The 21,626-nt window shown below is 44.6% G+C and overlaps 1 pseudogene; it reads right to left on the bottom strand.

Annotated features, from left to right (window-relative positions):
• Positions 1 to 8,321: 8,321 nt before the first annotated feature.
• Positions 8,322 to 10,617, bottom strand: LOC114629613 (annotated as a pseudogene).
• Positions 10,618 to 21,626: the final 11,009 nt, after the last annotated feature.

Here is a 21,626-nt window from a genome sequence, read left to right as displayed (position 1 = left end):
CACAAGCTGGAGTGATGTGGGAGCAGATGCCACCACCATAACCTATATCATCTAACCCCATGTGGTCACGGCTCCCATTTGCTCTTCTCTCTTTACGTCTTTACTCCTAAATCTGTGCATTCTTATACAACATTTTAAACTATAGATTTGTCTTTCTGCTTTTCTGTTTCACTCCAAACTAGGAAAACAGCACATACTTTCCACACTCTTAAAATTATTTTCTGACCTGCTAGAGTTTCCTCTGCCTCAGATCTCATATATCCCAAGATGGCCTCAAACTTGATGTATAGATGAAGATGATCCTGAATTCAGCTTAGTCTACACTGCTGCACCCCACTGACTCTACAGGGCTGGAAATTGTACATAGTAGACAAGCACTCTACCAACTGAGCTACATCCCCCACAGATTTTTTCCTAAAACCAGAGGTTCTCTGTTAAAAAGAGACTCTGGGAGTAGTCTATAAATCTGTCTTTTATAGAATTAACTATTAGTCTATAAATCCTCACCTTGTTATATTTAGAATAAAAGCTGAGGTAGAGTTTGTCATTTTAAAGCTCCAGAAGAGAATTTTAAAAGATTATTATAGGATAGAGCTCCTTAGCCTTCCTGATGCTCTCCACCCGGATCCCAGTCTCTATGGAAAGAGAGTCTCTTCCTTCCCATAAACAAAGCAGCAGATAAGCTGACAGGAAGCCAACAGGATAGGCAAGCATGAATACTGGAGAGTTTCATAAGAGCCTTTTGTCCAAAGAAAACACATTCCCTCTTTTATAGAATTAATTTGTCCTGGACAGACTTAACTGATATTCTCTGAACTTAAGAAAAATGTATTCCTTTGTAGTAAAGTTAACCCAGTACCATCTCCATAGAGAGGCCAGCATCACTGAAGAATCATACAGGCCCTAAACACCTAGGAAATAAGATAGAGGGGCACTTTGTCCACTGGTGGAAGGGTAACATCAGGCTACATTGGATCCCAGTATCTCACTTCAGAGAGCCACATAAAGATACTCTAAGTCACACAGGTTCCCTAAGCTAGCTCTCTGAAGAGATAACCTAACAGGAGCACATCCTGACCACAAACTTATCCAAGAATACAATATTACTGTTAGCTTTCCCTACAGCAAGTGATGTCTAAGCTGTTACCATGAACTTAGTCATGCATTCATTTGTGCAACAAATAGTTCTTGTACATCTACAAAGCATAAGTTATTCTAAGCGTTAGAAAAACCATGATAATGGAAAGGTCTCTGGTTCTTTGAGGTTTACCCTCTGGTGAATGGAGACACAAAACACAAACACAATGAATCAGTTCTACAGTTTTTCTATAGAGGAAACTATATCAGCTAAGGAAAGATTTGTCTTCTTTTATCTTCTCTGTAGATGAATGTTAAAAATATATGGTTAACTTAGGACATCTCTCCATCAGTACCAACAACGCTAAGGCTGTCTTCTATATCCAACCAGTGGCCCACAGGATATCTTGACTTGTCAAAATGTCACAACATAAACATATGTATGCACACACAAACCATCTGCTGCAAATTAAATACCTCTGGACTGTAGCTCAAGAAAATTTCTTCTTCATTCAAAGTAGCCTATAAAATCCAAAAGGATAAAGGCTTTTAATATACCCTTTCTCCATTATGACAACCAAAAATGTCTCCAGACATCATCAAATACTGGAGGGAACAGCCAACACTACTCAAGTACCACTAGGCTAGAGATACATGAAGTGAGGTGGTACTTAACGGCTGACCTTCATTTTTGGTCTCTTTTACTCCATTTATCGGCTATGTAAACTGTTTGACCCTACGCAGCTCCCTCACTATTCTGAATGTCCCTTCTTTATATGAAAAATGGGGGAAAGAGGATTATCTCAAGTTTCAGGTACAAAAATTAAGTAACATGGGACTATAGATGTACTTCTGTTGATAGAATACTTGCCGCAAATGCATAAAACCTGGAGTTCAATTCCCCAGAACCACATCAAACCAGACACACTGGCTTACTTATATCATAGTGCTCAGAGATGAGGGCAGAAGAATCAGAAGGTCAAGGTCATCTTCCGCTATTAAGTGATTTCAAGCCTGGACCACATGAGACTCTATTTTAACAAAAGAATTACATGTCTGGATGACCCCGTGTGGTACCAGTAGGGCGGAAGACACCCAGAGGCCTGGGTATCACTAAGGTGACCAAGTTAGTAGTGGAGAGAGGGGGGAGAAAGAGAAGCAGAACAGTGTGTACACAATGAAGAGAGGCAGAACTGGGTAGTGAGGAACAGCCTGAAGTGAGCAGCCACCACTGTAACATAAGGCCACAATGAGGTCCTGGCCTGTGCTGCTGATGAGGATTGTGTCTGGGTCAGTGGTCCTGAAGGAGCAGGGGGTCTGTATTTATGTCTGAAGTCCATGGACCATGTTACCACCAAAGACCAAGCAGATGTTTCTGATCTGGGCTGCCCCCTGGGGACATGTTTGTCTTACAGGGCTGTGCAGAACTGGACTCATCCCTCACCAGCTGTGGTACTCAGGAAAGCAGATTCCAAACCTTACCTGGGTAGCAGAGCAAAGCTGGGCCTAGAAGCAACGGTGCTGGAGAACCAGCCCCAAGGGCAAGATCTTGGGAGATATGGGCCCAACCCTCACCACTTGCAGCAGCTCAAATGGCTCAATGAGAGGAGAGGGGAGAGACCTCATCTCGTGGCTTTAGGCAGGTGCATACATCCTTCCCTTGCCGTTCTAAGTAGTCCAGAGTCCTCTCAAAACACTAGTTTCTCCCTGGATCACTGCTTCCCAGAGTAACAACATAAATACATCTAACATTTAAGCAAAAGGATACTGAGCTTGGCAGACCTGCACCATGTATGTTTTCCTCCTAGAATGATAAGGTCATTCATTTAAGACCCACTGGAAAGGTAGGAGGAAATGAAGAAAGCTACAGTGTGGAGTGGCCAGGATAACACAGAGATCAGAGGTAACCTTTGAAGAGACAAAGGCTAATTGGAGGAAACAGTAAACCAACTTTCTAGAATACACAAATATGAGGTGGACAGATATCATTAACAAGTGAAAAGACAAGCCAAATGCACCCTGGTGCCACAGTAGTCATAAAGAAGCATCCTTGTCATGCCTGGAGAATACAAAGAGACAAGATTTTGGCCCCAAATATTGATGTCCAACTGTTCACAGCTAATCAGGTAATTTTTTTTTTGCATGTCAGTACCCAGCCTCTAGCATCTGGTCTATCCAGCTTGTCACTCAAAATACCGAACATCATTGAACCATGTCCTTAGAAGCAAACCAAAATCATATATGGCATGTGGGAAGGAACAAGTGTCTTTCTATGCTTTTTTGATAGTAGTAAGAATTGCCACTATCATGTTTGAGAGGGCAGTTGAGTGATAATTGAGCAAAGTTTAAGATAATACAGCATTTTATTTGAAGATTCTACTTACAGGGCTGTAGCTGTATACGTCAAGGTTCTTTAAAGGAAGCGAAACAACAGACTGAGCATATATTGGGGGGGATTTGTTAGACTGGCTTCTGCATATGGCTGAAGTAGTCCAACAAAGGCTGTCTCATACCAGAGAAGCCAAGAACCCAGTTGTTAACTCAATCCACAAGGCCAGATACCTCAGCTGTCCAAATCAGGTGCTGAAGGCCTAGAGGTTTCCTAGAAAACTACTGGTTTCAGTCCATATAAGAATCTTGAAGAAGCTAGTTATGGAATTAGAATCATCAGCAGTAGCAACAGGATAGATGACCTCATCATCTGAGAGTGACAGCCAAACTAGCAAAAAGCAAAAGCTTTGCCTTCGGTGCCCTTTTATCTGGGGTACACCAGAAGGCACACTCACATTCAGGGTAGGTATTCCTATATCAACTAAGGGAATCCAGACAATCTCCCACAAAGAAGCCAACAGATCAACTTGATGTTAATAATCCTTCATGAGGCTCCCTTCCCAGGTGAGTCTAGATTACTTCAAGTTGATAAATAAAACCATGACAGCATCCAAAAAGGACATTCTAATAGAGCCAATCAGTATGTTCAACTGTATTCACCGGAATCCAATATATGATGACCAAAGGCCAACTGTGGCCGTAGTGTATATGAAGAGAGATCTAGTTAAAATGTGTCAAAAGAATATCGCACAGCCATTGAGGAGAATGGAACAGGCCTTCAGGTCCATGGCAGACCAGGTAATCTCCAAAATGCATTGACAAATGGAAGAACGAAAGGAGAAAAAGATGTTGCTGTTTATATACGAAGAAAAGCGTGATACGTAAATCTATATATAATATTGAGATAGATGATAGATAGATAGATAGATACTATACACAAATATATATACATATGTATGCATATATATATATATATATATATATAATCATATATATTTAAGTGTGCACAGTACTAGAGGTGTAAAAATACACAAGGACATACAAGGTAATCACTGCCTTAAAAGAAGGGAAGGAAATTTTCTTTTAGGCTATTTTAATATTTTACCTGTTATAGATACTACAAAAGAAAGAGAATTTGTTAATGTAAGTTATTTTGTAGATTTCATAAGGAGGGTGGCCTGCAGAGACCCATCAAACATACATCCAAGCAACTCCAGCCCAGCTGGAGGGTATAACATGGATCAAGAAAAAGCCCTACAAATGAATACTCTTAGCTGGATACAGCCTCTACATAGGGTGTAAGTAGTTTTGATTCTGTACCGTAAGGTGGACTTGCCCTGACTCCTCAGCACACTGTAATATACCATTGGTCCACAGTGAAAAGTAAATTTCAAATTAGCCAATTCCTAAATTATATATATATATATATATATATATATATATATATATCTTACCCACCTAAGGAAAAGCAGGTGGTTCCTTAGAGCAGCAAGTATGCCCTGGAAACAATGGAAGGAGAGAACTGCCTCCTTCAAATTGTCCTCTGACCTTCATGCACACCTACACACACACACGCACGTGCACTCTAAATAAATAAATAAATAAACTAAAATACAATAGAGAATCTTGTTTTAACAGTGGGAGGGCAAATGAGACTGTGTTGCTTCCTCTATGGCAGGTAAATGAGATTCAGTTTGGGATGCAGCTTGGGTGGGAAAGTTTCCCTGCCTCCTTGAGCCTCTCTGATTCCAGACACCCCTGCTGTCCAGCAGCACATCCCTGGCCCTGCTGGGTCATGATTGCACATTTATACATCTGTCCCTCACACTTGACCGTGAGCTCCTCTATTCAACAGCTCCTCCACTCAACTCAGTGGCCACAGCATCATTGTCTCCCCAGCTGCTCCCTCAGTATGTGGCCAGCAAAAGCTGCTTAATAAACATTGGCTAAATTGACCTCAGCGGTTGGCCACCAACCCACGCAGTGCTCAGCTCATTCTGAGTGCGTGCAACCTTTGTACAGTTTGCTGAATGCTTGCTGCCTCTGCCTGCTATGTATCTTTCTGCATCCAGATAGGGGGGCTACAGATGATAGAACTCGTGAGCAGAAGATGGAATCAGTGCTAGCTACATGACCCAAAGGAAGTTATTTCTTCTCCGGGAACTTCTCTGTTACCTGTGAAACACAGCTTCCACATCCTGCCTTGACAGCTGATGAGAAGCAGAGAGATTCAGAGAGATGATGCAGGCAACATGTCCTGTGCATGGCAGCCACTAAATGAATAGTAATCCTGACTGTATCTTCCTATGTTGCACATGTAAAGGCGGGAAACTTGTGCAGGTGTTCTCAGTGACTAACTTGCCACTCTCAAGTGTGCTCACAGGGGTGAATAGAAACTCAGTTGTATTGTCAGACCCTGGTAGAAATGGGAATACTGAAATGCCTTGAGGAACAACAGAGACTTTCCTGGGAAGCTAGGGGCACAGAAACTGGATAGCCACCAAAGTCAGTACATACTGATGGATTTGGGTTCTCATCTTACAAATACAAACAATAAAAAGCCTGGGTACAAAGGGTAAGTGTCTTAGGGTTTTCCTGCTGTGAACAGACATCATGACCAAGACAACACTTATAAAGAACAACATTTAATTGGAGCTGGTTTACTGGTTCAGAGGTTCAGTCCATAATCATCAAGGTAGAAAGCATTGCAGCATTCTGACAGATGCTGAGGATGGAGCTGAGAATTCTACATCTTGTTCCAAGGGGAACCAGGAGAAGACTATCCTTGGGCAGCTGGGAAGAGGATTTTAAAGCCCACACCTGTAGTGACACACCTACTCCAACAAGGCCACACCTGCTAATAGTGTCATTCCCTGGGCTAAGCATATTCAAACCACCACAGTGAGTTTTAGAGAGCTTGCTATAGATTCAGAGATAGGAGTTTAAGAAATAAAGAGGGAAGGAAGAAGGGAAGGATTGAGGGAGGAAAGAAGGGATAGAAGAAAGGAAAAAGGGAGAAGAAGAAAGGGAGGAAGAGGCAGAGGGAGAAGACTGTGGACCAGTGCTACCAGACAGAAGAACTGGTAAGGTTGTATCAAGTTCAAAACTCTGATAAATCTCATAATTAAGAACAGCAGGAGTTCAAACTAGCTGCTGACCAGGTTCCTGTCCTAGAGTATGTGACCACAACACCCCACTAAGAGTACCATGACAACTGGTAATGCACCATAAAACCTAAAGTTCTCTATGCTAATGAGGTATCTAGGTAGACCCCGAGTGCTTAGCCAATGAGCTTCCCTTCCTGGGCATCCCTTCCTGCAAAAGGTATTTAATCTCTAGTTCACTCTGAGTAAGACATACACATCTTCATCAGCCCTGAATAAAACCGTTTGGATAAGCAAGGACTGTCTCCTTCATCAAGAACCAACTCAGGGAAAGGCCTTTGTCAGACAGACCCACGCCTAAGTCTCCCATAGAAGAAGCCCCTCTGTACTCCTGGCTCTCATTTGGAGCCAAGCCAGATTCCCCTTGTCCCAAGGGGCACAGACTCCCATTCCCAACTTCTCTCACAGGTACACAGGAGTTTGAAAACTCCAGCCTCTGTCTCAGCCTCCACTATTTCTCAGACTGCATTTCACCTTCCCTGAGCAGAGTGTATGCACTCACACATCCCATCATCGAGGCAGAAACTCAGAACAGAAAAGTGTTAGCAAAGCTCCTACATGGAGAGGGTCCCCAGGAAACAGAGCATCACTGATGTGCTAGTCTGGGTCTTTTTTTTAAGGACTTCTGGCATAAACTAAGGTGAGGTATAAGGAGACAGATGAGCTGGTCAGGCCACTTGGCTCAATCAGGTATCCAAGTGCCTCCTAGTTACTTTATAAGTTTAGATAGAGGTCCATCTAGGAAATGAAAAAACTGAAACCAGAATCTTCTCCTGTCATTTGTGGCCTATAGCAAAGACATCCTGAGAACCACTGTTCTGGGGGCCTGCATCACCTGACCAGTTTCTATCTCCTAATCTCATCACTGGTAGGAATAGCAATGTTTAACTGGTGTTTCTAGCTGGGTTATCTCAGCCTCTACCTGAGGTTTCCTATTTCCAGGAATGGTACGCTAATACTTAATCTCTGAGCGGTGGGTAAGGATTGAGTAAGGTGATCTATTTAGGGCCTGCAGAGCTTAGTGAGTAGTGTCACTTAATGTGATTTATAATAAAACAGGAAAGCCTTCACACACCAGAGCCTTGAGGGACTACAATCAGCTGCTGCTGATGTGAGAAGATGTGTGTCTGATGGCAAGGACAGCACAACAGCTTAGGCAGCTCTGTCAGGGTACCCAGCCACCCTGCAACATGGGCACTAGTTCATCTATCGCACAGCTGTAGCAATTAAGGAAGAGGAACTTAATCAAGAAGTCTAAAGGCTGGTAGACAAGGACTTTAGACCCCCGTCTTCTGGTCAACAGTGTTCTTCCTGTTGTGTCATCTGCTGGGGGGTGGGGGGGCAAGGAGGAAGGGAGGGAGGAAGGGAGAGATCTGTCAATCAGTATGACAATGATAACATTTCATAAAGTATAGCTGTGACCCGCGTCACTTTCTCGCCAGCAAGAATGGACTCGGACGTCAGGATCCTTCTGCAGCAAGCTTTATTGAAGCCGAAGAGAGGAAAGACCCCGAGGGGAAGAGGAGCTCTCCTTATATACCCATCGGGTCGGCGTGTCCCTACTCTATTGGCTGATGCGTCTCGGCAGATATGACACGTCGGGCTGCGTCAGTTTTTGACAGTTACCGGCTGCTCAGGCATTCGCCTTACTGGTGTTTAATGGCGATTTCAGGAGGGAGACTACGCATGCGCGGCAGCGCACCACATCTCCCCCTGTTTTAAACATTAATTGGAGCAGAAGGTCTCACTTCACTGGGTGCAATGGGCAAAGATGGTCTCTTCCCTGCGCTTCTTGGTGAGGATGGTGCCTGGCTTGTGCTGGGCATCGGGGTGGTTTGCTAGCTCTGGAGGGCACGACGACACCGGGCTCTCCAGGATGGCTTGCTTCAGTTCATAGAACACGGCTGAGTCCTCCTTGGTGAGGAAAGTGATGGCTACGCCACTCTTGCCCGCTCTTCCTGTGCGGCCAGTTCGGTGGATGTAATCTTCAATATTTTTGGCCATGTCATAGTTGACAACCATAGATACATCTTGGATATCAATACCATGACCAGCCACATCTGTAGCTACCAAAATATCCTTGGCTCCAGCCTTGAGGTTGGACAGTGCAAATTCTCGCTGCTCCTGGCCTTTGCCGCCGTGCAGCGTACAGGCGTTGTACCCCATCTTCTCCAGAGACTTGGCCAACACGTCACAACCCTTCTTCTGGTTAACAAAAATGATGATGGGCGGATCAAAACCTTGTTCCAAGATTGCCAGCAGCTTTTTCCTCTTCTCTGATTCCGATATGAGGAAGACCTTCTGTTCCACCCGCTCATGGGGCTTGCCTGCAGAGCCAATGTACACCACAGCAGGTCGCCGAAGATAGCTCCGAGCTAGACGCTCCACCGCAGGGGGCATAGTAGCCGTGAACATGACTGTTTGACGGTATTTATGTTTTCCTGATTCAAAGTTGGCCAACATCTTCTCTGGGTCTTCAGCCTCATCTGTGTCAGGCTTCTGGTTGCTGACAGGCATGTGTTCCAGGATCTTCTGCACATCTGGCTCAAAGCCCATGTCAATCATCCTGTCTGCCTCATCCAGAACCACATAGGTACAACGGCTCAGCACCAGGTAACGATTCTCCAGCACATCAATCAGACGTCCTGGGGTGGCGATCACAATCTCACACCTCATGCGGAGCCTGAAGCCTTGATCTTCTCTGGAGATGCCACCAATGACGGCCACGGTGCGGATACCGAGCGGCTTTCCAAACTTGATGGTTTCTTCCTCAATTTGCTGAGCCAACCCACGGGTGGGAGCCAGGATGATGGCGTAAGGGCCTTGGTCTGACTCTTCGATCCTGTCAATTTTGGAAAGTGTGGTGATCCAGACCAATAATGGGATGAGGAAGGCTGCCGTCTTGCCACTGCCAGTCTCAGCCACACCAATGATGTCACGATTCTATAGCCCAATGGGAATGGCCTGACGCTGGATAGGTGTTGGCTTCTTGTAGCCACACTTATCAATGACTTCCAAGATATGTGGGGCAGAGACGAATCCTTCCAGGACCGGATGGAATTGGGGATCTTGCCACCTTTGGTGGTGATGCTATAGTCTTCACAGAAGATCCGCCAGTCCCTGTCTGTCATCTCATCTAACTTCTTCTGGGACCAATGATGATCATCCCAGCGTTGCTTGGCTTCCTTCTTACGAAGTTTGCGGAATCTTGCTTCCTCCTGCTCCTTTTCTTCCAGGGTTCGCCTCTTTTCCATTAGGTCTCCATAGAAACGTGACTGTTCTCGCTTCTGTTGCTTTAGGTCAATGCCTGCAATGAAGTCTCGTCCCAACAGCTGCACCTGGTGCCGTTCTTTGAACAGCGGGTTGTAGTCAATGGTGGTATCTTCAGATGCATCCCACTCAAACACAAACTTTCGGTCATTGAGATGCCTTGTTCGGCGCCGGTTTTTGATGCCACCCAGGTAACGCTCCTTAATGGCGTGCAGCTCCTTGCTCTTGTCCTTCTCTTCCCGGATCTTCTGCCGCCCCTCCTCATCCTCGTTCCCATTGGTCTCCCGCTCCATCCTTTCCCTCCGCTCCCTCCGTTTCTCTCCTGAGGATCTTCCAGCATCTTCCTGCCCAAATCCTGGAACTGTTTCCTTTTCTTCCTCTCTTCTTCAAGCATCTTCTGGCGCTCCTCCACCTCCTGCTGCCACCGCTTCAGAGCTTCAGCTTCCCTCTCTGCTTTGGCCTTGGAGCGTTTCTTTTTCTTTGAGGTCTTTGCTTTCTTCTTCTTGGGTGGTCCTGAGGTGATGTTATCATGGTCGTGATTATTAGAGGCATTCTCTCGATTCTCATTGTTTCGCTGCTTCCGGGACCGCTTGTTATTCGGTTTATCTGCCTGTGTTATCGCCTCACTCTTCGACTTGTCCTGGCCTGCCTTGCCGCCGCCGCCAGTGCCGTCACCGATGTCCTGGTGTGCCTCGAAGAGCTCCACGTGACTGTCCACCTGCCTGCTGTGGTTCTCCACCAGCTCCACCATCTGACTCATGATCTGGATCTTCTCATCGCCCAGTTCCTGGCTCCAGATCAGGGCCCTCTGGATGCAGTGCAGCACCCGCCTCTTCTGGGTGCCGTCCGTCTCTCGTTTGAACTTTTCATAGTAGTCATCCAGCTCCTTCTGGATCTCTCTACGGCCAATCTGGACGGGAAGGAGGTGTGGTGGGACCGGCAACACCCCCCGCACGCCTAATACTAGAGAGCTGTCCTCTTCTTCTGAAGGGCTGAGGTCTTCAGTCTCAGAAGAGTCTATCTCAAGAGCCTCCAACTCTTTGAGAGGATACAATGTTTTCTTTTCTGTTTCCCTATACTTCTCTCCCAGAGGGTACTTGCTCTTTCCTAACTCCTCAGCGTGTTTATCTGAGGGGCCTGAATTCTTAACAGCCTTAGGCCTTTTCTTGCGCGCACCACTTCTTTTTTCTCGATCAGACTCTGACATGCTAGATTGTACTTCCTGCAACACCTCCTGCCCTGCCTTTCTGATCCTTACCGTAGGCTGCAGTTCTGGATCCTCCTGCGAACGGGGGTCTCCCTCGGTGCCTGGCGATGGTTCGGCCTGATCCCGGGTTTCGGCACCAGCTGTGACCCGCATCACTTTCTCGCCAGCAAGAATGGACTCGGATGTCAGGATCCTTCTGCAGCAAGCTTTATTGAAGCCGAAGAGAGGAAAGACCCTGAGGGGAAGAGGAGCTATCCTTATATACCTATCGGGTCGGCGTGTCCCTACTCTACTTGCTGATGCGTCTTGGCAGATATGACGCATCAGGCTGCGTCAGCTTTTGACAGTTACCGGCTGCTCAGGCATTCGCCTTACTGGTGTTTAATGGCGATTTCAGGAGGGAGACTACGCATGTGTGGCAGCGCACCACATCTAGCTCTTTCTGATACAGCACAACCAAATGCAAAATATCTACTTAACTCATGAATGAGCGGGAAAAAAAAAGATTACCACAAATCTAAAGATTTGAGAAGAGATTCATACATAAGAACCCACCCTGAATGAGAACTACACCATTCTTTGGGCAGAGGTCCCAAAGTAAAGAAAAGGGAGAAAGCAAGCAAGCAGTGTTCATCTTTCTCTGCATCCTATTTATGGGTGCAATTTGACCAACACCTTCATGCATGCCTCCATGTCTTTCTTGCAACAATAAAATGTGTCACCTCAAACTATAAGCCAGAGGAGACCTTTCCTCTTCTGTGTTGCTTCATGTTGAGTGTCTAGTCACAGCAACAAGACAAATGAGCAATATGGGGATGTCCAAAGACCACTAGGTCTGTACATACCCAAATATAGAACAGTTTTATGCTATGCTTGATATGCAAACAGTATTTGACTGATTCATACATTTGAGTACATGCATAAATTACTTTTCTCGGGGGGGGAGGAATTAAATACAATTGTCTTAATCACAGTTCTATTGTTGTGAAGAGAAACCATGGCCACAGTAACTCACAAAGAAAAGCATTTGACTGGAGCTGGCTTACTGTTTTAGAGGTTTATACTATTATCATCATGGTGGGGAATATGGCAGCATGCAGGCAGAGATGGTGCTGGAGAAGGAGCTGAAAGTTCTACATCAGAATCCACAGGCAGCAGGAAAAGACAGACACTGGGCCTGGCTTGAGCTTTTGAAACCTCAAAGCCCACCCAACACTTCCTACAAGGCCACACATACTCCAATGAGGCCACACCTCCTAGTCCTTCTCAAGAGGTGCCACTCCCTCATGACTAAGCATTCAAATTTATGAGCCCATGGGGACCATTCTTATTCAAACCATCACAACAGCCAAGTAGCATTATTGCAGAGAAGCCTCAAAGACATATTTGAGAACCCTGTCTTCAAACAGAGAGATGTATCAGTAGACTCTGGAATTGTCAGCCTCTCCAGAAAAGTGTCCCATGGCTACTCTGGACTTACTGAAGACTGCAGGAAATTTATCTTAGTGAGGAAAGAATGGTCTTTCTCCAGGAAACATAGGAGAGCCATGCTCTTAAGAAATTTCTGATTCACATCTCCTCCTGTGAAGAGATTATCTTGCCAGATATTAAAAAGGAGAGAGCATGGGGCCCATAGATGTCACTGAGACATGGTAATTCTGGCAAAGAAGAAGTCAATGACATAATTTGTTCAATTAAACATGTTTGCTGGACTTGTCTTTGTGAGCATTAGCTAGTATAGCATGGTCCACAGTACAGAAAACTGCTCATGCTCAGTAGGCAGCCTGGTACACCAGTGCTTCCTGCAGCCCACTGCCACAAGCACATATGGGCTCTCCACTCTTACTCTGAATTTACATCCTGTCCTCCTATGCATACCTCCAAAGCAGAGGGTTCCAGATGTCACTTATCTCAAAAGCCCAGCAGTACCTTGAGCACAGAAGGGATTTCAATAAATGTCCTCACCCTCTTACCATGTGTCCTCTGGGACATGACATGCTGTCCTTTGGCCTTTACGCTCCCATTAGAACAACTGGTCAAAGGTGAGCTGTGTGTCATGCCTCTGAGCTTATGGAAGAATGTTGGTTACCCTACCCTGACAGAAAGTCAATGGCAGACCATAGGATTTGTGGAGCCTGGTTTTATCAAGCAGAAATAGATGGGCAAGGTCAAACTGGCCTCTGGGGAAAGGTGGCATTGGTCCAGTAAGCTGCCCTGGAAGGGTGAGGCAGATGAAGCATGGCCATGTTTAATGCCATTTCTGAAAGGAATTTATTCCCAAAGCTTTGATCTTGGATCTTATGATTGCTGAGGTCTGCATCTTTCCACAGTGAGACTTCAAGTTGGCTGAGAGCCAGTAGCACTCTGGTTTTCTTCCTCTAGCTTAGTCTTTCTCTTTCATGTTTTTTTCTCTCTATCCATCCCTCTCTCTGTATCCCTCCCCACACATGTACATATGGGTGTATGATTTGCATATTTTAACTAGTTACATCTAATTCTTGAACTATATTCATATAAAACTTTTGAAACATGTGAAAATGTGCAAAAATGTATAAAGCCCTAACTGGTGCTCATCATTTTCTCCTTTTTTTCCATTAATTAATTTATTTGTTCACTTTACATCCAATTGCTGCCCCCCCCATTCACCCCCTCACACAGTCTGTTTCCCATCTCCTCCTGCCCTCCTTTTCTGAAAGGGTGGAGGCTCCCCTGGTATACCACCACCCTGGTAGATCAAGTCTCTGCAGGGCTAGGTGCATCCTCTCCCACTGAGGCCAGACAAGGCAGCCCAGTTAGAGGAATGGGATCCACAGGCAGGCAACAGCTTTAGAGATAGCCTTGATTGGTGGTGCTCACCATCTTCAAGTCAAATTGTGTCTTTCAAAATGTTCTATCTACCCATACACAATGGGTAAAATACAGGTAGAGGATTTGTGTTCCAAGATCTTAAGTTGGGTGCACATTAAATGCCATAATGCTGCCTAAGCCTAGGTATGAGAAAGTATAACCACTTTTGAATGAAGTCATGTTGGAACACTTCCACACACATATGTGGCCTATGACTGCTCCCATGTCACAACCAAACTTAACAGTATGGCAAAGACTATGATTTAGGTAAAGCCTAAAATACTTATTAGGAATTTTGCAGAAAAAAGCAATTTATCTGACCCTTTGACCTGGGGTCTCAACACATCTCTCTTTCTCTCTTTCTTTTTTCCTCTTTTTCTTTCTTTCTTTCTTTCTTTCTTTCTTTCTTTCTTTCTTTCTTTCTTGGGGGGAGAGATGTATTAAGACAGGATTTCAAGACTGTACTGTCATGGTACTTAACTACATAGATGAGGCTGGCCTCAAACTGCCTGGCTTTATTTTTTTATTTTTTTTCTAAAGACTTTTTAAAGTCCCTTCTAAGTAAACAACACAGGTACACTCTTTAAGAAACTAGACAGAACTTTACTAAACATGATAGCAAAAGAAGGAACTGGGCTGGGAGCTGGCTCAGTGAGTGGTTAATAGTACTTGCTGCTCTTCCACAGGACGCAGTCCTAGCACCGACGTGGGGCAGCTCACAACTGCCTGGAACTCCAGCTCCTAGGAATGTAACTCTCTTCTGGCCTCTGTGGGCATGTGCACCCAAGCAGCATACATACATAGATATACATGTGTTTTCATAAATAAAAAGTAAATTTAAAATCAACACAAATAAATAACAAAAAGTACCGTAAAAGTGAATAATCTTCTTGGTATTTTACTAGTATATTTTGATTTCCCTCTCATTTGTGCTCTCTGTTGCAGCTGTGGAGGGTTTTGGCCTATTATAGGAGAAGTATTTGCTGATCTTCAACAAGACAATAGAGACCATTATTCGGATTTGTACAATAGAAAGAGAGCAAGATAAAAAGGACATGATAAGGATAAGCAGGGTATTCCATTTCTCCAAGATTATGACAGGCACATCTCCAGATTTTTGTTTTCTGATCTACATAATGAAGATGCCAGTGGCTATCTCACAGGGTTAGGACAGAGTAAAATGAAAGGATCCATACAGTACTGGCAATGTTACTTGGCAAATGGCAAGGACTCAGTGTTATTCACTCACTGTTATTATCAGTGATGCCCTCACTAATGTAATGACAGTGGACGTGAAACCACCTTGTTTTTAAAGGAGAGATAGTGAATTTGAGTCGCAGGTGTCTGTGATGTAGCTATTTCCTCTGAATTAATATGTTTCATCCATGAAGGAAGCTAGTTAAACTATAAAAAGTAAATGAAACATACAATGCTCAGGAAACAAATAAAACTCACAAGTCTCAGGAAACTCCTGGAACAAGAGTCGATGGCACTTCCTCAAATCATTAGCAGTAATGGTGACTGGGAAACTTGACTCTGACCAGATGAGCTGTTTCCAAATCATGCAGAGAGCCCCAGAGACACAGCTGTTGGGAGTCATCAACCACATGAAGAGGGCTTTTCAGTGCTATGGTTCCTTTGTTATTCACACTCCAGTAAATAGCTTCTTGCCCATACTCCTGTAAGTAACCCCGATAGACTCACATTCAATAAGATAGACTAGGATGGAATGGTTTCTGTGATCTGTCATCAATGCCCTATCTAGGTCTCATGTCTCTCCAGGAGAAGTCACATGGCAATGTCTATATCCAGGCAATTTAAAATGAAACCAAATTAACCCACACAGACATCCCCACCCACTGACTCCTCTGTAGTAAGTTTTCTCCAACATCACATTGATTTCTACATACATGCGTATTTCTGCATCAGCTTAGAATATAACCAATGAGATAAATGCTAGGCTAGCATTATACTTTTCTATACTAGGAAACAAGCACAGATAGAAGGCCATTTACCCAAAGTCACAGTGTTACAAAGTGACTAACTAAACTGCTGTGCAAACCACAGCTCTCTAACATCAGGGTATGAGGTACAATGTGTGTCCCACACATTGACAGTATGTCCCAAACATGGTTGCTAGAATATCTACATCAGAATAACTTCAGGTGCTTGTTCTGACTATGCATTACCAGACCACCTTCCTTCACTGAATCCAGAGCTGTGTGTGTAGACAGTGCTTTTGAATTTTCATTGAATATTATTATACATATCTCTTCACTGCTATGCTCACAGGTCACCAAAACAAGCTACATCAAATCGGCAGCAGTATCACTTGCAAATCTGCAATCCTCCACAGAGAAACAAGAGGACGGGGAAGGACAAAAACAAAAAAATCAGGAGATTATGTCTCTGGTTTTGTCCTGCTCCTTCACACCTGACTGGAGCCACTGTCTTTACAAAAAGGAAGCCAAGGGTAAATGAGGTTAGCAAGTTGACTTATAGAGTGTAGGAAGCAATTCTCCCTTTGCCTACCTCTGTGGTGCAGCTTTGAACACAGCAGATATAAAAGGTCTGTACGTAAGCGCTTTATTTTAACAAGCAGCATATGGCAGACCCTCTGAAAGATGGAGTATTCCAAGAAGAATCAAGTCAGATCACCACGAGAAGTTATTAAGTGTGGCTTTGATTTCACCTCCCGCTTCTTCTCTGCCTTGCCTTCTTTTCCTTCGCTCTGTAATGATGTTTTCATTCTTGTCTTGGATTTGACTTGCTTTCCCCATCCTCATGCCTCGCCCCAGGAACGTGCTTCCTCACAGCACTTGCATTCTGTTTATCAAGCCTCACCCCCATTAAGCATCTTCCGTAGGAAGCTTTCATCTGGATGCTGAGGCACAGCTCTCCTGACCCACTGGCAGCTGCCTCATTATTTCAGTCTCTCTCTAACTGGCAAGAGCTGCATTCCCACAGAAAGGGAGGAAACAGAGTAGCTATGAGTGCTGAAGTTCAGTGGCTAGTACGGGCAACACAGAGATCTCATGCCCAGGTTGACAATCCTTCCTTAACCCACTGATTTCTTTTGAAAAGCAGTCCAGAATCCATTGCCTGCAGTGACTATAGCCTCTAATACCAATGTCAGAGAGCCAAGTAATACAATAACTCAAATAATCCTGAAATTTCTAACTGGCTTAAAACTACTAGAAAAATTACCTCAAAAACATTTTAGTCCCAATATTGCCCAAACTCTCCCTGTTTCCTCCAAATTCCATTATGATCACTACCAGCAATCACCATGGCGACCCATGCAAGAAAAGAAAGTACACCTTCTCATGGGTTACATGTTTAGGGTTCTGCTCATGGTTTGTGATTTTTATGCTTTACATCCCCACTAAACACATCTTAGTCAGAGTCTATGATATGCCCTCATATAATAAATGGGTGCCCACAGAATAAATATTCCCAGCCCTAAGTAATCAAGGTTTAACAGATCTTATTAGTGATAATGCACTCCTACTGTATCCAGCAGTATCAGAAACATCTAAGTAAGTTGAAGATGACAGAAAAGTCACTAGGTAAATATATGGTCCTCGAAACTATTCTGCCTTCAAGAAATAATCAGGTCCCAGACAGTGAATGGTGAGGCAGAGGGAACTTGAAATCTCTACCTATTTTACACCTGTTTGAATAGTAAATCTCTAAAACTTTGAGTTATTTAAAACTCCTCAACCCATCCCCCTAACCTGAACTACTTAACTGATTAAAATCTTGTTCTTTTAACCTTGAGCACTGGCTAGAGATGGCGGGAGATCCAGCAGGTTGAAGACTTCACAGGTTTCCCTGTAAGGGACGGCATGCATTTCACCATGCTCCTAGACTCCAGTCTCCTGACATGAAGCTGAAGACCTCCATTGATCTGCACCTTTCAGGCACGTAGGACAACGGCCCTACTCACCCCCCACAGGTACAGGGCATGACTACAGTCCACAGAGCCTCAAGACATCTCCATATTTATGAGATACCTAAAGACCAGAGGGTGTAGCCAGTTAAGCATTCTTTCCCAGACCCACCTCCTTGTAAAAGATATTTAACCTCAGGCCCACTCTGGGAATATGGGGTATAGCTTCATTCATCTTCTGCCATGACAATAAACATCTTAAGATCATGGACTACCTCTCATCTTTGGGACCCACCGTGGGGAACCGTGGAGAAAGTCTTAAACTACAGAGCCGCAGTCTAATCTCCCACCAAGGACCTCTCTATGTCCTAGCTATGAAGGCCACCCACTCAAATGAGCTAGCTGAGCCAGCCAAGACCCAGCCAAGCGATTTGCCCTGACCAAGAGTCTCTTCCCCACAGGGCAAGAGCCCTCTTGGTCAAGAGCTCTGCCAGAGCGTGTCTTCTCCCCCTTTCCCCTTCGGCTGCAGGTCGATCCAACCCATACACCCCTGTCTCAACTCTTCTGTGGCCTCTCAGCAGCTCCTGAGAGCCCAAGGGCTTGAGACCAGTCGGTCCCTGTCCACCTCCTGGCACAGGGATCCCCAGCCCAAGAGCTCTGGCCCCCGAAGGGGTCTCAGACTGTGTTCTCTCCACTCCGGAGCTGAGTCACGCAGCTTCTCATAGCCCGATGTCAAGCACAGCATGGAGTAAGCTCAGTCAATTTCCAACGCTTCTGCCCCCACCCCAGCTGCGGCATCAGCCCCCTGGGGCTGCAGACACACAGAATTCACAACTCAGCTCAACAGGATCCATACCCATGTGCAAGCCACAACCCAACACTTTTCTGTTGCTGATGTAAAAACCATGACCAAAGCAACTCAGGTAGGGAAAGGGCTTGATTCAGTTTGTTTACAGGCTTTGATCCATCACAGAGAGAAGTCAGAGCAGGAACACAAGGAGGATCTTGAACCATGCAGTGAGCTTACTGGCTCACTCAATCTTATGCTTAAGTTAGCTTTCTTCATATAGCCCAGGTCAGTCTGCCCATGGGACAGTGCCATCCCAGTTAACAGGACCCTCCTATCAGTTAACAAACACACACACACACACACACACACACAAGCCAATCAAATCTGAGCAGGCCCTCAGAACTCCCCTCTCAGATGATTCTACATTGTGTCAAGTTGACAGTTAAAGTTAACTGAGAGAGTACTACGGCTCTACAGCTTTTTTGTGACTGTCTCATGTTTTAAACTGTAAACTAATCAGTTTACACTAATTTACACTGGCAGAAAGTGTTATGTTGATAGAGAGTTGAAACCAGCAATCCATAAAATCAGGTGAAGTCTTGGGATAACAGAGTTTCCATCTGGATGGAAGAAGCAGTAGCTGTCCTTAGCTCAGGTATATAGTTTTTCACTGTTTACAGAAGATACCTTGGTTATTCCCTAGCCCGAGGGTATCCACAGCAACACAGCCAAGTGTTGTTGACTGACTGAGCACCAGCTCCAGAGCTGCACAGTCACAAGTCTGGGTGGGCTCTAAAAGTTGACAGTTTCAACAATTGCTCAGATGACATTGATCACTGTGGTCTATGACTGTGAAGTCCTTGAAAGATGGAGAAAATAAAGTGTGACTAGTGGGTGACTTGCCTCAGATCACATTACATGTTTGGATCACAGCCTAGAGTTTGCTGACATTAATCAAGAAGTAGTTCCTCTCTCTCTTTCCTTCAAATTATATATATATATAATACATATATATATATCTGTATGTATGAACATATATGCATGTGTATTTGCATGTTTTCTGGCAAAACACATGTTGTGCATCCCAAAATTAAATGCATTAAGTGATTACAGTGAAAGACGGAGAATGGCCATGATTCTACAGTAAAGGATCTTGAAGTTGAACTTAAATCCTTCTTACTTTTCTCAGCCTTACATTTAAATCATTTTACGCTCCTTTATTCCACCTTTCTCAAGGTCAACAGCAAGGAGTCTAAGGAAACCCCATTTGACATCGGCATCCCCAGTGCTACCAAAATGCTTAAGATTCGGTATTTCTGCATAATTCTCTCAGCCCCTGTGTCAGAGAGGAAAAACTGCTCATGTCCAGTGCAAGTTTTGCCTTGGGCTGTCAGTCTCTTCTTCTGGCCCTGAGTTTTTTTGACTTGTAAAATGAGAGTAACCTCTAAGGTCCTCCTTTCAGCTCCAACTTGCTACAGAGCTGACGAAAAAACTCAAGCAACTTGTCTGAACCAAAGCAAGCCTGAATGACAATAAGTTCCCTTTAGATAGCTCTCCCATTCTGAATATCCACTAGGAAAGAACAGGAAGTCCCAAGAGGGCAATGCCAGGTGATGGAGGTGAACGGAAGGTACAGGAGAGGTAGGGAGCCTTTGAGGCTCATCCTAGAAAGACAGGAACAAAACAGTGCATTTGCAGCTCATTCTTTCTGCCTGCTCCTGCTTCCCTCCAGTAACAGTTCCAAGACTCAAGAGAGGATTTTTAAAGACTATTTGTAATGACTTACTACTTCTACTTGGCACAAAACAACAGAAAGTGGAGGGGGTGTGCAAGTATTTGTACAACAGGAAAAAGATGCCATAAAAGACCAAACAGAAGAATATTGCTCATTAAAACAAAATTCACTCCCTACATAGCCAAGAAACATATGCCAGGCAGGAATACTATGAAGCCTGATTCGCCCTATTTAGGTAAAAGGATGAATCTGTCAAAAGAAAGAGGTAGAAACCAAACAGCACTACATCTACTGTTTTTAAAGGAGACTTTGAGGGTAACCTATCATCACAAGCAGGCTAGAATGGCTACACACAACCCGTTCTGTCTTGAAGGAATTGAGGACTTTAAAGAAGACACAGAAAGTAGGTGGAACAAGCTGAAACCTCCACAAGTCAACAGTAACTTAGTCAGTACTGTCCTAAGTGGTCTCACTGCACTAGAGAGTCATCACAAGGCAGTCATCTGGGATACTGACATGTAGAAATCAATTGCTGCTCTGAGCATGATTGTACCTAGTCTACAACTTCATCCAGGAGCCGCTCTGACAGACACGTGGTGGCCCTGCTGAGGAGTAGCACTGTAGAGGATTGTCTCCTTGATCTCAGCAGGGTGAAGGGGACAGTGGAAGTTAGCATTGTCGGTTTAGGTGCACCATGGCCTCAAACATTTCCAGTACAACCTGTTAATGGAATTGCTACATTTAACAGGGATCACTGGGAGAACTTGGTGCAGTTATCTTGAGACTCACCCTGCTCGTGGACAAGGACCCAACAAGCTGCAGGGTTACAGCTTCAACCTGCAGATGGAGAGCTTCACCCTTGGGTGCTCAGTGTATACATAACCTCTGACATCATTAATGGACAACCTATTGGCGCACATGATCCTGAAGCTCAAGACGATGCTCTACTTGCCTAATTGTTAGTGTTGCCCTCAAGAATTCAAAGGGCTTCCACAGCCCACAACCTGATAATGAACCGCATGGTCCTTGCTGTTGCCATTGTAACTAGCCACAATACCAGGGGCTGAGCAATCACACTGTCCAGCTTAAACCTGTCTGGATTCAGGATTATATAACACAAAGAACTGGTCCTACTCGACTGTGCCTGTATCAGCCACCTGCTGCAGAGCCTGATCCAGCCTTAGAGGTGGTTTACAATCTTCCCTTGTAACAGTGAACATCCATTACAGGATTGGCCTTTGTAGTATTCCCAACCATGTAGAAACCAATAATTCCCTCTTGTTTAAAAAAAAAAAAAAGGAAGGGAGGGAGGG

The sequence above is a fragment of the Grammomys surdaster genome, unplaced genomic scaffold, assembly GCF_004785775.1.
Source record: "Grammomys surdaster isolate TR1022 unplaced genomic scaffold, NIH_TR_1.0 313, whole genome shotgun sequence".
Classification (NCBI taxonomy): Eukaryota; Metazoa; Chordata; class Mammalia; order Rodentia; family Muridae; genus Grammomys; species Grammomys surdaster.
The sequence above is the reverse complement of the archived record's forward strand: the minus strand, read 5'-3'. Positions and strand labels throughout refer to the sequence as shown.